General features: G+C 37.0%; 1 long non-coding RNA gene across 1 annotated transcript; it reads right to left on the reverse strand.

Annotated features, from left to right (window-relative positions):
* Positions 1–558: 558 nt before the first annotated feature.
* LOC104112482 (uncharacterized) lies at positions 559–2672 on the reverse strand. Its single transcript, XR_689990.4, has 4 exons — positions 2299–2672; positions 1689–1834; positions 1409–1597; positions 559–896 (listed from the first exon to the last, which is right to left on the reverse strand). It is a non-coding gene; the product is annotated as an uncharacterized lncRNA (long non-coding RNA).
* Positions 2673–15794: the final 13122 nt, after the last annotated feature.

Here is a 15794-nt window from a genome sequence, read left to right on the forward strand (position 1 = left end):
CTTTGAATTCTTCCAAACAAACAAATTAAATATATGTGAAAACATAGGAAGGGAGCTTCGTTTATTTTAACTGGATGAAGTACAACTGTGTCAAGTATTTCTAACATTTATAATTTCACATAGTCTACAGAATTAAAAAAAAAGAATTTCCAGCATGAAATTAAAAATCAATCAAATATTGTAGCATTCAATTCGTCTCAAACTCACATACACCATATACCTTCAATTTTTAGTAGAAATAAAATGTTGCACAACCATTATATTGTGTAGACAATCTCTTCTAATCTATAAATGAAAATTATGAACTCATTGGAAATAGCTGATAAACCAGTGCATAAGAGATGTCAGACCACTCTCAAAGTAAAGCGCTTATAACAACAGAGATTGAAATATTCTCGACCAGTATTAAGTTTAGAAAAACTAAAGTCTATGTGCACAATATTATCTCAGATACAGTTAAACCTATCTATCACAACCTCGTTCGTTCCGATATTTTTTGGCTGCTATAATGAAGTGATGTTATAGAGGACATATATTATAACATAATATAAAAATTAATTCCGAGAAAAGTTTGGTTTTTATAGCGAATGATTGTTATATAAGGATGTTTTAGAGAAGTTTGGTCGTACTTTAATTAACAAAGAGGTGAGATAACATATCAAAGTAAAACGCTTGAGACTGCAAATGATGAAATCTAAAACAATCTAACATTAAATTAGCTATAATTCAAATGCCTTTTCCTTTCCTCGAAGGACAATCCTAGTTGTACCTGATCAAATTCAAATTCTAGATCAACATCATTGTAGTAACGCATTGCGTATTCTCTTGTACTCCTGGATCCGCTCCGGAGGCCAATCATCTCTAATCGGCTTGGCAAACGGACCAATAACCGGATCCTGTAAATTAGTTGGAGAAACAAACCAAGGTAAAGTTAGTTATCAGGTACAAATACATCTCTCACAGAAAACAAATGCCTATGATTATCATTTCGGATCACTTCTACTTCATAATTTATCACAAAGTCCTAATACAATACTCAACTTTTATAATTTCTTCAAACATATACGACACAATTTTTCATCTGTGCTCTACCAACGTGAAGAGACATTTTAACCATCATTTACTTTAACACAACTTTGGGACTTCGACTTAAGGTAGTTAAAGTAACAAGAGCATAAGGGAAAACGAGAATCAAAAGAACTTTTAGTTATCATTTAGTGTTTGCACATAAGTTAATCCAAATAGAAAGCCTATATACAGGCCAATCTCATCTCATAATACCAATACCTACAAAGATTAAGCAACTAAAAGTCCAATTACCACTGTTAAAAAACAGCAAAATGATACATTTCACCCAACACATAAAAAAAGGGGAGCGCATATTGTAAAGATAATTAGGTGTGTTTACCACTCCTTTTGGCCCGCAACAAATGACTTATTTGATACCATCAGGGATTCTTATAGCAACATGGATTTGAAAAGTTTCAATAGGAGTAGGAAGAGTGAGATTTAAGACTCTAACAGTCATTAAAAATTGTTCCCATCGCAACGATATAAAATACACTTTCTCAATCTTCAAGAACTTGTACTTGAAAACCTGCAGGGAGAGTCAACATATATCACTCGAAGAGTCAGGGCGAGAGGGACTTAAAATCACACAAAGCAAAGACGTATAGGGGCATACATACATTGCACTCTTTCTCATTATACTCTTGGATAGCACGGTTAGCCAGTTCAATCAGTACCCCATAGTCGTTATGGATCTTGAAATCCAAATATGATGTTATTGGAACATCATGACCGCCTGACCGGGATAGTCAACAAATTCAAAACCCTGTCAAACAAGCCAACAGCGGTGAAACCTATCCGCCAAACTGGAAGAAAGAAGAGGGATCATAATGGAATTGGACAAATCTATCCAAATTAAAACAAACAAATTCAAACACAGGAAGCTAAAATAATGTAGTTGGAACCGACCAGTCACTTAGTTAAAAGGGAAAAGGGGGCCAAACAGTTGGGATCGAAGAATTGATGCCAAAGAGACCCAAACAATTCCTTCCAAAAACATAATTAAAAATAAACATTTGTCTTAATCATATTCATGGAGAATGGAAACCTATTATCAGGGGCAAAAATGAATAGAAATAACAGAGTTTAGCATACGATGAATCATAGGCTCAAAAAAAAAAGTATGAAGGCATGAAATATAAATAAAGCAGACGAATCAAATCAAAGGCTTGACCAAAAATTGAACGACAGAACTTTAATAAGAGAAAAAAAGAAAGGAAGGAAGCAAACATTGGATTTTTTCGACTGATGGTGGTAATTCAACCGAATTTGTTCAAGAGCAAGGCGATGATCTTCAGGCAAATCATCATCATCAGAGAGGTAATAAGAATAATCGGGGGCTAAATCTGGATTGCAAACGCAGCATCCTCCTCCTGGTGTCTCCTCGATATAACCTGGTAAACTGCAAAAGCATTTTGGCCCCTTCTTCGGTGTTACAGATCCTCCCTCCTCTGCAACTTTTGATTCCGCCATTGATGATTAGAGGCTACTTTGAAGTTTTTGCCTTTTGGGTTTTAGTTAAATTTACAATTTGTAGACCAAATCACTTGGATCAATGATGATTTCGAGGTTTCGTCTAATTAATAAGACGGTCCTGTGTGAAAATAGTGTAGTCTGGCCATTTTTCGACCCAAAAATTGCAAAGTTATTAAAAATAATTATTATTTTATGGAGAGTTAAAATTTGGACCAAAATGTCCTAGCTGAAGTACGAAAATTTCCAGCATAATGTATTGGATTATGGAGCTCCTGCGTATGAACTCCCAACATGTTATGTTGAACTCCTAGAATCTCATATATAAAAATTCGAATTCCAATATAATATGCTGGAGAGTTTTTCAGGATTACATAAAAAAAAAAGGTTAAACTTTGATTACTTTTAAAGCTCTAGCTATTTTGTTAATTACCAGTTGTAAATCAGACTATTTCTGATTTTTCCCTCTCTCTTATAGCATATTTGGCAAAGCTTCTAAAATTATTAAAATGGCATGGCATAGCCATTTTTACACACAGTTATTCAAAAATAGTCAATATTTGCAAAGTTATTAAAAAGTAGCCACTATTTAAGGCGGAGATAAAATTTAGACAAAAGTACTCTAGCTGAAACACGAAAAGTTTCAGCATAATATGCTTGTGTATGCAATTAAGATTTTATTGAATTTAAATCCATAAGAAATTTGAATTTAATCTCAATTAAATATATTTTGGTTCAAATAAATATTATGGGCTAATATAATTGAATTGATTACTTAAATCCAATGAATATTGACTGGGCTAGCCCATTTAGTTTGGCTACAAATAATGAGCCCACTTCATTAGGCCAAATATGTCATCTTCCTAGAGGCCTACTTTGGTGTCACATGGCACGCCAAGTCAAACGGAAGAGCCAATAGGATCATGCTACGTATCAAAATGACAAGGCATGCCAAGTCATATCAAAAGGTCAATGAAATCACGTCATGTGTGTAAGTGTCATGTTCTAGCCAATCAAATGCGGCCTTGTCACACTTCAATTTGATTGGTCGGAAAGAGTTTGTTCTTATCATAACACTTCCCTCCCACAACTATAAATAGGGGTCGTCATAACCCAGAAAGCGGACCAGAAGTTATAACAAGAAGCAAGAGAGAGCTCGTGGATCAAACGCCGCAAATTTCTCTACAAGTTTCAAGCTTCAAGCGACCAAGTTCAAGCTCAAGAACGAAAAACAAATCAAGATTCAAGGAATATGAGTTCAAATTAAAATTCATGCTTGTTGAATTCAAGATCATCATTCGTGGCAATAATTACATAGTCAAGATCAAGCTTAAAGGCCCTTGGATTTATTTACTATTGGAAACAAGAATCAGAGGATTCATAGAGATTGTACACTCAAAAATTTAAAATAAAATACTACGATTGTTGCAATATTTTCGGTCTTGATTTTATTTTTTCGACGCAAATTTATTGTCTACAAATTATGGCATGCCCAGTGGGACAATCTTCTACCTCTCTTCTCAACTTTTCAATCACCAAAGTTCAAGAACATCGAAATGGCTTCAAAGAAAATCAGCTCCAGATCAACTTCCACCAAGGCTGCTAAATCCAGGTTCTGTACTGATGTGGAAAGCATCCTCGATGTTACCTTTGGAAGCTTTGGACCAGTTACAAGGAGCAAAGCAAGCTCTTTAGGACAATAAGCACTACAAGTGTCGTCCACGTCAACCTCTATTTTCGGATCTTCATCTTCAAAAGGAGCAAGATTCTCTACAAGCACGACCCAAAAAGGGTACGATGTCGCCAAAAGGATCGAAAAGGTTCTTGCCCAACTTAGTTTATCTAACTCTGAGAAACCTTTCGTGCAAGCTTATGATGATGACTTGAGCGCTGGATCTACTTTAGTCTCCATTAATGCGACCTCCTAGCTCTATCCCAATAATGATCTATTTTATTCTTCATCCTCTACGCACATCATGTAAGCAATGGTTATTGAAGTTTCTACCGTAAAAGAACAACTCGCAAATTTGACGAAAGCAATTGAAGGCTTGTCAAAGCTCGTGCAAGATCAAAATGCTAAACCCTCCAATTTAACAAATAAGTTGGATAGCATAGTAGAAGGAGAATCCATACAAACACCTTTAAATCTTCAAAGGTTACAAGAGAAATGGGACTCCTCCGAAAAGCAAACAACGACAACTAAGGAGATCCAAGTCTCCACTGAAGGTCTAATTCCCGTTGAGAAATTGAAGGACTTCATCATGGAGGCTATCAAAGATAAACCTGAGTCGACGTCCTAATTATCTCTCACATATGCAAAGCTGTATACGCAAAGAATTGATAACTTGAAGATGCATGCTAGTTATCTGTCACGACCCAAAATTCCACCACAGGTGTCGTGATGGCACTTAGTCTCTAAGACTAGGTAAGTCGATTACAATTACAATTCAAGCCCTTTTGTTTTGATAAAGATATAATTTAATACACGTATCGAAACCAACATCGAAAATAATTTTAAAAATCTCCCAAGACTGGTAATACTGAGTCACGAACTCTAACTGAATTTATGAAATGATCTCAAGGATCGAATATACAATATTGTTCGAATAATAATTAGCAGTACAATAAAATGAAAAGACTCCAAGGGACTGCGACAACCAAGCAACTCTACCTTGAATCCTTGCGATCAACACACTAACTCTGCCCGAGTCCGATATCTCCAATACCTGGCTCTGCACAAAAATATGCAGAAGTATAGTATGAGTACACCACGATCGGTACACAGTAAGTATCAATACTAACCTCGGTGGAGTAGTGACAAGGTATAATCAAGACACTCACTAATCAATTAACCTGTGCAGTGTAGCAGTATATAATAATAATAATAATAATAATAATAATAATAATAATAATAATAATAATAATAATAATAATAATAATAATAATAATAATAATAATAATAATAATAATAATAATAATAATAATAATAATAATAATAATAATAATAATAATAATAATAATAGAAATAAATGGCAATGATGGCAACAAGAATAAATAAATGATGTAAACAATAAAGCAACAAGAACACCATAAATATTGCTCAAACGAATAAGGAACACAAAGACAACCAATCAATCAAGTCCCTCAAATATACGCCTTTCCAATGTAAGTACTTCAAGTATAAATCTTTAAAATATAAGTTTTTCAATAAAAATTCTTAGAATATAACCTTGTCAAATAAATATATATTTCGAATATACTCCCTTCAAATAAATTTCTTTCAACTATAATTCTTTCAAATAATATTTTTTTGGAATATAATTTCTTCAAATAAAAGTCACCTTGTGACACCTCATTTCATAATCATAAAAATACGACTCTCAACCCACTTCCATATTTTTACGGCACCTCATGCCTATATTTCTATCACAACCGCACGGACAACTCACGTGCCAATAATATCAATGTATATAAGATCCACATGATCAATTTATTTCCACTAAAGTGAGTTTACAATTTTAAAATCAAGTAAGAAATCAACAAAGAAATGAATTTATTTTAGAAATTATTTGGGTGAAGAAAATAACATTGCACTTAAATTAAAGCATAAGATAAACTACTGATTTGGATGTAAAACTATTTAATTTAAAATATAATAATAATTTATTTTATTTAAATCAACTCAATCATCGAAAATCAGTAAGAAAAATCAGAAATATACTTCTTTAAAGTCTCGTGCTAATAAGCCAAAGCCAACACTATACAATTAGGAGCACAAAACACATAATAATAAAGTCAACTAGTACATCACGGAAGAAGACAAGAATTTACATATTAAATGAAACAAAATCACCCAAGACAAGAACATAAATAAAGAAATATCAACAGGGCACTCCCGAGGTACCGCCTCGTAGTCCCAAATCATAAATAAATTGACGCTATCTCATTTTCTTATATCACCGCGGGAGCCTTCACATTTAATTTTAAAGAAATTATTTTTCCCGAAATAGCATCCCGCGTTATAGTCATCCTTATCACACCGCATGACTTCTAGTAGTTCCCCTACTAGCCACGCGTTTCAAGCCACCATTATCTTACCGCATGCGTTTCAACACCCTGACCTTGTATCACCGTATGCGTATCAATATCACAATATTTCACAAATCGTACCTCAAGTGCCCAAATATCACAGCATAATACAACTTGCACCTCAAGTGCTCACATATCACAAATTGCACATCAAGTGCTCAAATATTACAACATATCATAAATTGCACATCAAATGCTCAAATATTATAACATATCACAAATTGCACATCAAATGCTCATAAACTAGGCTCCACACATCAGAAATTTCTGGCAAAATGACTTTACCAGCCTTCATTAAGTCGACCATAACTTTCTGTACAAATGTCTAAATGATGAATGGTTTAACTTTCTAGAAACTAGAATCAAAGGGCTACAATTTTCATGTTTTAAAATTTTTTAGATTCCTTATAAAGTTCGAGATATAAGCTTCCAAAATCGGCTCTGCGATTGTACCAGTTGCTGTCCAAAAACAGCTTTTGTAGCTAAAAAATTCCAGCAGCTCCTTTTGTCCGAAATCCATTCCGTCAACCTTCCGAAATCCACCCGAGCCCCTCGGGACCTTAACAAAATATACAAATATGTCCCAAAATACAATACAAACTTAGTTGAGGCTTCAAACTATGCCAAACAATGCCGAAATTATGAATCGCTTATCGAATCGAATTATGAGTTTTCAAATTTTCCAACTTCTATATTTTGCGCCGAAACGTATCAAATCAATTCCGATTGACCTCAAATTTTGCACACAAGTCATAAATGACATAACAGATCTATAAAAATTTTTAAAACTGGATTCCGACTCTGATATCAAAAAGTCAACTCCCCGGTCAAACTTCCCAAAAATTCAACTTTCATCATTTCAAGCAAATTTTTACTACGGACCTTCAAAAAAAATTTTGAACACGCTCCTAAGTCCAAAATCACCATACAGAGCTATTGGAATCATTTAAACTCTATTTCGGGGTTGTTTACACATAATTCATCATCCGGTCAATTATTTCAACTTAAGTTTCCAAAACAAGAATTGTTCTTCCAATTAAATCTTGAATCATCCGAACAAATTTCACGTCTATGCTTCTCCTTAACTTGCTTTTTCTTATATATTGGGTTCATATACTTTCTTTGCATGTTTTATCGTTATATTTTGTTTTATTACCTTCCTTGACCCCAATCAATATGTTATGTCTATGAATTACCAAAAATATGTTATGTTATGTCTATGAATTACCCTCGCTTTCTCTACTCTTTTTGTTTTGTTTTCCTCTTTTTAGTTTTAAGGGCGACAATTAGTCTTAATAGTATGTTTGCTTCTCCTTAACTTGTTTTTTTCTTATATATCGGGTTCATATACTTTCTTTGCCTGTTTTGTCCTTATATTTTACTTTATTACCTTCATTGACCCCAATTAATATGTTATGTCTATGAATTACCAAAAATATGTTATGTTATGCCTATGAATTACCCTCGCTTTCTCTACTCTTTTTGTTTTATTTTGTTTTTCTCTTTTTAGTTTTAAGGGCAATTAGGCTTAATAGCATGTTTGGCCTACTTCTTTTTGGTCAAAAGTATTTTTATCGGTTAAAAGTACTTTTTTATTCAAAGTCAATGTGTGTGGCTAAGCTTTTAGAAGGAAAAATAATATTTTTGAGTAAAAGCAGAAGCAGTTTTTGAGAAGCAGAAAAAATAGTTTCTTCCCAAAAATACTTTTTTGAAAGTACTTTTGAGAAAAATATACTTATAGCCTGGTTGGTCAAACTTCTTTTTAACCAAAAATACTTTTTTTAAAGTTAAGGTGTTTGACTAAGCTTTTAAAAGGGAGAAAAATGCGTTTGAGTAGAAGCAAAAACAGGTTTTGAGAAGCAGAAAAAATAGCTTCTTCCCAAAAGAAGTTATTTAAAAAGCATTTGTTTAGAAAAATACACTTAGAAGCACTTTTTAAAAGTTTGGTCAAATACTAATTGCTACTCAAAAGCATATCCTTTGCTATTTTATTTTTCTACTCAAAAACTGCTTCTACTCAAAAATACTTTCTTTTCCTTCTAAAAACTTTAGCCAAACATCTTAACTTTGAAAAAGGCATTTTTGGTCAAAAAGAAACTTAACCAAACAGGATGTAAGTATATTTTTCTCAAAAATGCTTTCAGAAAAGTATTTTTGGGTAGAAGCTACTTTTTTTCCGTCTAAAAGTTTGGCCAAACATCATAACTTAAAAAAAAAGGTTTTGACCAATAAAAATACTTTTGGCAAGGAAAACAAAACTAACCCAAGTAGATACTAAACCTAACTGCTGAAAACCAAAAAAACACACATGAGGAAAGAGAAGCTTTGGTGACTGGCGATTGCGATGACAGAAGCTCAAAGCTTTGTGAAGGCCTTTCATGGCTTCTACGGCCACTGGTCAGCCTTCTAATGAGGCTGGTCAGTCGTCCACACCTCCCCCACTACCCTAAACAACCTCTAGTAACCTTAATCCACTCCAGAATTACGCACAATTACTACAACCCAAAGCATTGAATGCGCCCATGCAAACCCTAGCCAAGATTCCTATAAAACCTATTGTGGTTTTACATGAGAGCCCATAATCAAGTGGAAGAAGCCAGAAGTCAAGCAATCAATCGTGCTACAAAGATTACAATTAGCTGTTCTTGGGAAATTTTCTTATGGGAAACCTATGATTAATGAATTACGTAAAGTCATCCCTATTCAATATGAATTAAACGGAGCCTGCGCTATAGGACTAATTGAAGATAATCATGTGTTGATTCGACTGTCTTTAATGGAAGATTATGTTCATATTTTATCGAAGCCTGTCTTTTATTTGAAAGCTCAAGGTGATATGTGGCAGATGAGGTGTACGAAGTGGAATCCTTGGTGGAAACCTGATGAAGAGATATCAATTGTTGTAGCTTGGATCAGCTTTCCGGAATTGCCACCTAAATTTTGTGGTAAGGAGTTTGTTTTTTCATTGGCAAGTGTTGTTGGCAACCCTTTACATGTTGATGTTGCAACTCAGAATGGTACGAGGCTGTCACGACCCAAATTTCCCTCCGTTTGGGTATCATGATGGCACCTAGTCTTAGGGACTAGGTAAGCCTAACACTAATTGAAACAACAACATTATCTAAATAATATCCAATAATTTAAATAGAAATCTCTTAAAATTTACAATTCCCAAAATCGGTAGTACAAATCATAAGCTCTAAAAGTGTTTGCTAGAAAACTTCTAAATATAACTGTCCAGAAATAAGAATAAATAGTGCAATATGAAAGCTTGAAGGTGACTCTGAAGCCTGCGAACGCAGCAACAGGTTTACCTTGAGACTCCACAGCAACGACCTGCACAGCTACTAACGAACAAAATACCTAGATCTGCACAAAAATGCGCAGAAGTGTAGAATGAGCATACCACAGTGGTACCTAGTAAGTATCAAGACTAACCTCGGTGAAGTAGTGATGAGGAACAGTCAAGACACCCACTGGTCTAATAAACTAAACAAGTATGAGTATGGGGACAATAGAAATATGATATCTACATAAAGACTATGCAATATGGCTCACAATACAGTAATGGCAATAAGAAAGGAAACAACAAGTATCAGCGGAATATCATGAAAATGACACAGAAAAGTGAATGGACCACAACCTAAATCCAGAATCACAAATACAACAAGGACAAGTAATAACTCAGCAACTACAACCGCTTTTACATCAGGTTTTAGTTAACAACTCCACGAGTTACCGAACCTCAGACAACTCACAACTCACGGGTCTCAATACCTAAACCCTAACACTTGGCATCTTGTGCCCTCATAACATCTCATAACCACACTAACGACTCATGTGCCAATAGAGCCGTTCTCACATAGAAGGCAAGTAAACAAGGGTGATTATTTATGCTCCACAATATCAAGAACACCTCTTATCCGATAAGAGTGCTTAACTACATGTATGCTTGTGCAAGTGTCCTAACATAGTCCATACTAGCAAATAAGCATAAGGAAGAAGAAGAACGGACAACACGTAGAATATTTTCTCATAGCTTTCACAAGATAAAGCTCACACATGTACGTATAACACTACACAAATATCAACAACAAGAATGCCCCCAGGCCATAAATCATCACAAATCAATTCCTGACACAGCCTACCTTATCTCGCCACGTGTGCAACAAGAAAGTAAGTGCCCGCCTTGTCTCGCCACACTTGCATAACAATGTTCCCACCTTGTCTCGCCACATGCGCAACCTACACATATATATATCCCGCCTTGTCACGCGGCATGTGCAAATATCAATAGTAACAATAGCACGGCAGAAACCTCGTGCAACCCCATAACAACAACCGCACGGCAGAAACCTCGTGCATTACAATAACCACAACCGCACGGCAGAAACCTCGTGCATCACCACAACAAGTACAACAGCAACAAAGATAATAACACAAAGTACGACAAGTAAATCAACTCAAGAACTTTAATTCACAAAGAAATGGTAGAACCAATTCACAAGGAATAACCACAGTAAAGGATGTTAGGCGTAAAGAGAACAACTCAACAAGGGAAAAACTAATATGTAGCAATGATCCCACAATATACATTTCAACAACAGGGTAGCTAACACGAGTCAAATAATTTCAAATAAAACAAGTCGACTAAGATGTAGGATATCTAACTTCTTTTAAGGTTGAGAAATTACAAAGGATATTCAATAATTCAATAAGGATAAACAGCGGAAAGATAATCATAACCTCAATTAAGACTGAACAATTATAGGATGAGATAATAATAATTCCAATTAAAGATAAGCAGTTACAAAAAGATAGCATGACAATAGAAGAGGTAAAATCTTCAGTTAGGTCAAATAAGAGTCAAAAAGGCAATAAGAGTGAATCCTGAAGCAATTAATTCAAATTAAAGCATGTAGAAGTGAAACTAGTAAATAGAAACTTAATCATATCAAGAACAACTTCATACTCAGTGAATATAAGGACCTAAGAACCCTAAAAGGCCAACTTTTCACAAATAAGTCCGAGTACACACTCGTCACCTCGCATACATGGACTACAATAAACATAGAAGACTCAGATCCTAAGGAAAAATCTCCCACACAAGGTTAGACAAGATACTTACCTCAAAGAAGACAAACTGATACTCAAAAATGAACTTCTCAGGTGAAATGACCTCCGGACGGCTCAAATCTAATCAAAATAACTTCAAAGCACAAATAAAACTCATAAGAGACTATTCTGGATCATAAAGTCTCAATCTTCATCAAAAATCTAAAAATCGGTCCAAAAGTCGATCCCCGGGCCCGCACCTCGGAACCCGACAAATTTTACAAAACCTGAACACCCATTCCAATATGAGTCTAACCATATAAAAATTATAAAATTCCGATACCATTTCATCCCTCAAATCATGATTTTTCATTTTGGAAATTTACTTCAAAAACTACCATTTTCCTCAACTCAAAACATAAATTAAATGATAAAAAAAGATAAAATCATGGAATATATTAAATTCTAGGTGAAGAACACTTACCCAATCGATTTGCTTGAAAAACCCACAAAGAATCGCTCAAAACCGAGCTCTAGAACTCCAAAAATGGTGAAAATGGCAAACCCTCGGAATAAAGGACTTTATATTCTGCCCAGGTGTTTGTGCATCGCGAACGCGGAGAAAGGGACGCGTTCGCGAAGAAGAAAAAATTAAGGCTGCCATGAAGTGCTTCGCGAACGCGGTGACACGCTCGCAAATGCGGAGAAGAAGAGACAGAAACCTACACGAATGCGTAGGGAAACACGCGAACACGAAGAGGAAAATGATCACCAGCTCCCAGCTCCTAGTTTCTACTACGCGAACGCGAAGGTAGGGCTGCGAACGCGAAGAAGAGAAGGGCAGACTTATGCGATCGCGGATAGAAGCTTGCGAACGTGAAGAAGAAATATTCCCACCTCTAAAATTACTCTTCGTGAACGCAAAGGAAGGGACGCGAACGCGATTAAGGAAACCAGATGACAGAAAACAACAGTTCAAAAATAGATGGAAATGGCCTATAGCCCATCCGAAATACACCCGAGGCCCCCAGGACCCCGTCTAAACACACAAACAAGTTCCATAACCTAACACGGACTCGCTCGAGGTCTCAAGTTACATCAAACAACACCGAAAATACAAATCGCACCACGAATCAAACTTATGAACTTTCAAAAACTTCCAACTTCTAAAACTTGTGCCGAAACCTATCAAACCAACCCGGAATGACATCAAATTTTGCAGGCAAGTCCCAAATAACATAACAGAGCAGTTTCAACTCTTGGAATCGCATTCCGACCCCGATATCAAAAGGTCCACTTCCGGTCTAAAACTCCAAAAGTTTGACTTTTGCCAATTCAAGCCTAAATGAGCTACATACCTCCAAAACATAATCCGGACACGCCCCTAAGTCCAAGATCACCCAACGGAGCTAAAAGAACCGACGAAACTCCATTCCGGAGTCGTCTTCACACAGTTCCGACTACGGTCAAAATCCTAAGACTTAAACTTCCGTTTTGGGGACTAAGTATCCCAAATCACTGCGAATCATCCAGTAACTGAATTCAACCACGCACGCAAGTCAATACACATAATATGAAGCTGTTCAAGGCCTTATGCCGTAGAACAGAGCTTAAATTCTCAAAATGACCGGCCGGGGTCGTTACATCCTTCCTCTCTTAAACAAACGTTCGTCCTCGAACGTGCTAAGAATCGCCTCAGAATCTTTAAATCACTGAAAGTACATATCCAACATACACCCGTGGGTGACCCCACGTCACCCTAATCCACATCAGCCTGAGGACACCACCTCAACTGTAATTTATCCTATCTATCAACACTGATAAGCCTTAGAGTCAAAATTCTCACCTTCCATTTATCTTCAAAAGACCCGATTCTATATCCATAACCGGTATCAGTCTTAACCAGCTGTAACAACTCATGCCTACACCTACAAGGTATGACCACTCAACATGACATGCCACACATAGGCCCATAATAACATTTCTGATCACAATAGCTGCCCGTAATCAAAACCAGCACCGGCAATTAGCCTCATATCTGATAGGAACCCGATTTCAACCTCCACAACACTGACAACGATGCAAGAAACACGAAGACCTCTTAACTATACACTCGAATCAACAAGTCACAACTAACACCACCGGGCACACCTTGCAAGCTAAAACTCAAGAAGCACATAACGAAATTGACTGAATATGTAAAGAGAAACACATAAGAGAAATATCAAACAAGCCCGACAGGCATAACTCTCTAACAGTACCATACTACGAATCAATTTAAATAGTAAAAATCAAAGTATATGAATAAATCACAAGAATCTCATCCTGATATAACTTCCACCGCGGCATGCAACCCGGCTCAAACATATAAAATCACATGGAATCGCGAGGGTTTCACCCTCAACTCTGAATCACAAGCCGAATACACATCATACCAATTGAAATCTTCCACTAACTCGGTTCTGCCAATAAAATCACAACACTTACTGAACTCTCACCCCGGTAGAGTATCAATCACAAATCGTAACCAATTACTCAGGAATCACATCAAACCCACAATAATGGACAACATGAACTCACTTCTAGTCTCGCAACTTTTAATAATGAATTTAAAACAACGATAGACACGACTATCACTCATAGAATCTCCCAACAGGGGCAAACACATAAACATAATACTAAGTCCTGAACTCACCCATAAGTGGGACAACAAATAGGGGACTCGCCTCGATAAGCAGAACCGAATCAAAATACGAATGGTGCCCCTCTGTAACAAATCAATATCATACCTCTCTGACATCATCTGGCGTAGTGGCCTCAAGCCTACTATATGAGACACATCAACGGGTCGGGCCTTCCCCTCTTGGGCGCTCTCTACTCGCCTGAATACTCCACTGTGACACACCTGTCCGGAGTCTAAGACAATCTCTCACCCTGTGGCTGGTATCTCCACACTCGAAGCAACCTCTCTGCTGCCGTGGCTGTGGAAACTGTGTCGTACGAGTACTATGAGACCTATGAACACCTGAAACACTGTGCGAAGCCTGAAGTGCAAACTAAACTGGCTGACCCACAAGACCTCTACCATGTCATACTCTGCCTCCAAAATAAGGACCAGTAGATCTCTCTGGTCTACGAGGCCTCCTCGCCTCCCTGTCCTCTCTCTACTGAAATCGCATGTACTCTCTCTCATGGCCCTACCTGTCCTCTCTCTCCTGATCCCACATGCCCTCTACGCGGTGAGCGATCCCTACCACCTACTGAAATGAAACATCTGACTCCAACTCCCGAGCCATGCTGAACCGAATATCATGCCTGAGTCCCTCAATGAATCTACGGACACGCTCTCTAACTGTGGCGATCAAAGCAGGTGCATGCCTGGCCAAATCACTGAATCTCATAGCATACTCTGATATTGACATAGTGCCCTGGCGCAGCCGCTCAAACTCCGCGTGCCATGCATCCCGAAGGGACTGAGGTACAAACTCTCTCAAGAATATCTCTGAAAACAAAACCCATGTGAGTGAAACTGCATCGGCCGGGCTACCCAACTCATATGCCCGCCACCACTGATAAGCCGTTCCCCTAAGGCTGGCAAGTGGGCCGGTCCAGGCCCGGGACCGCGGGCCAAACGGGCCAAACGGCTAAACGGGCCAGGACCATTTGGTCCGGTTTTAGCGGGCCTGGTCCGGTCTCGTGGGCCGGTCCTATGATTTGGGCCCGTTTGACCCGCCAGGGCCCGGGACCGGCCCGGTCACTTAGCGGGCCAAACGGTCCCAACAACTATTTTTTTAAAAAAAAATAGCCGTTGGACTGTCAAAAATAGCCGTTGGACGGTCAAAAATAGTCGTTGGCTATTTATAAAATAGCCATTTAATCCCCCCAACTTTGTTTTAATCCCAAACTTTTTATAATTACATTTTTTTCCTATTTTCAACTATAAATACCCCATCATTATTTTATTTTTTCTTACAAAATCATCAATCTATCACAATCTCTCTCTAATTTACTTCTATAATTGCTACTATTGCTTACTTTATTGTTACAATTTGTGAAACAATTGTGAAGTTGGTGAATTAAAGTGTTCAACGATAATCAATTTCCAACAA

This window comes from Nicotiana tomentosiformis, chromosome 12, assembly GCF_000390325.3.
Source record: "Nicotiana tomentosiformis chromosome 12, ASM39032v3, whole genome shotgun sequence".
Classification (NCBI taxonomy): Eukaryota; Viridiplantae; Streptophyta; class Magnoliopsida; order Solanales; family Solanaceae; genus Nicotiana; species Nicotiana tomentosiformis.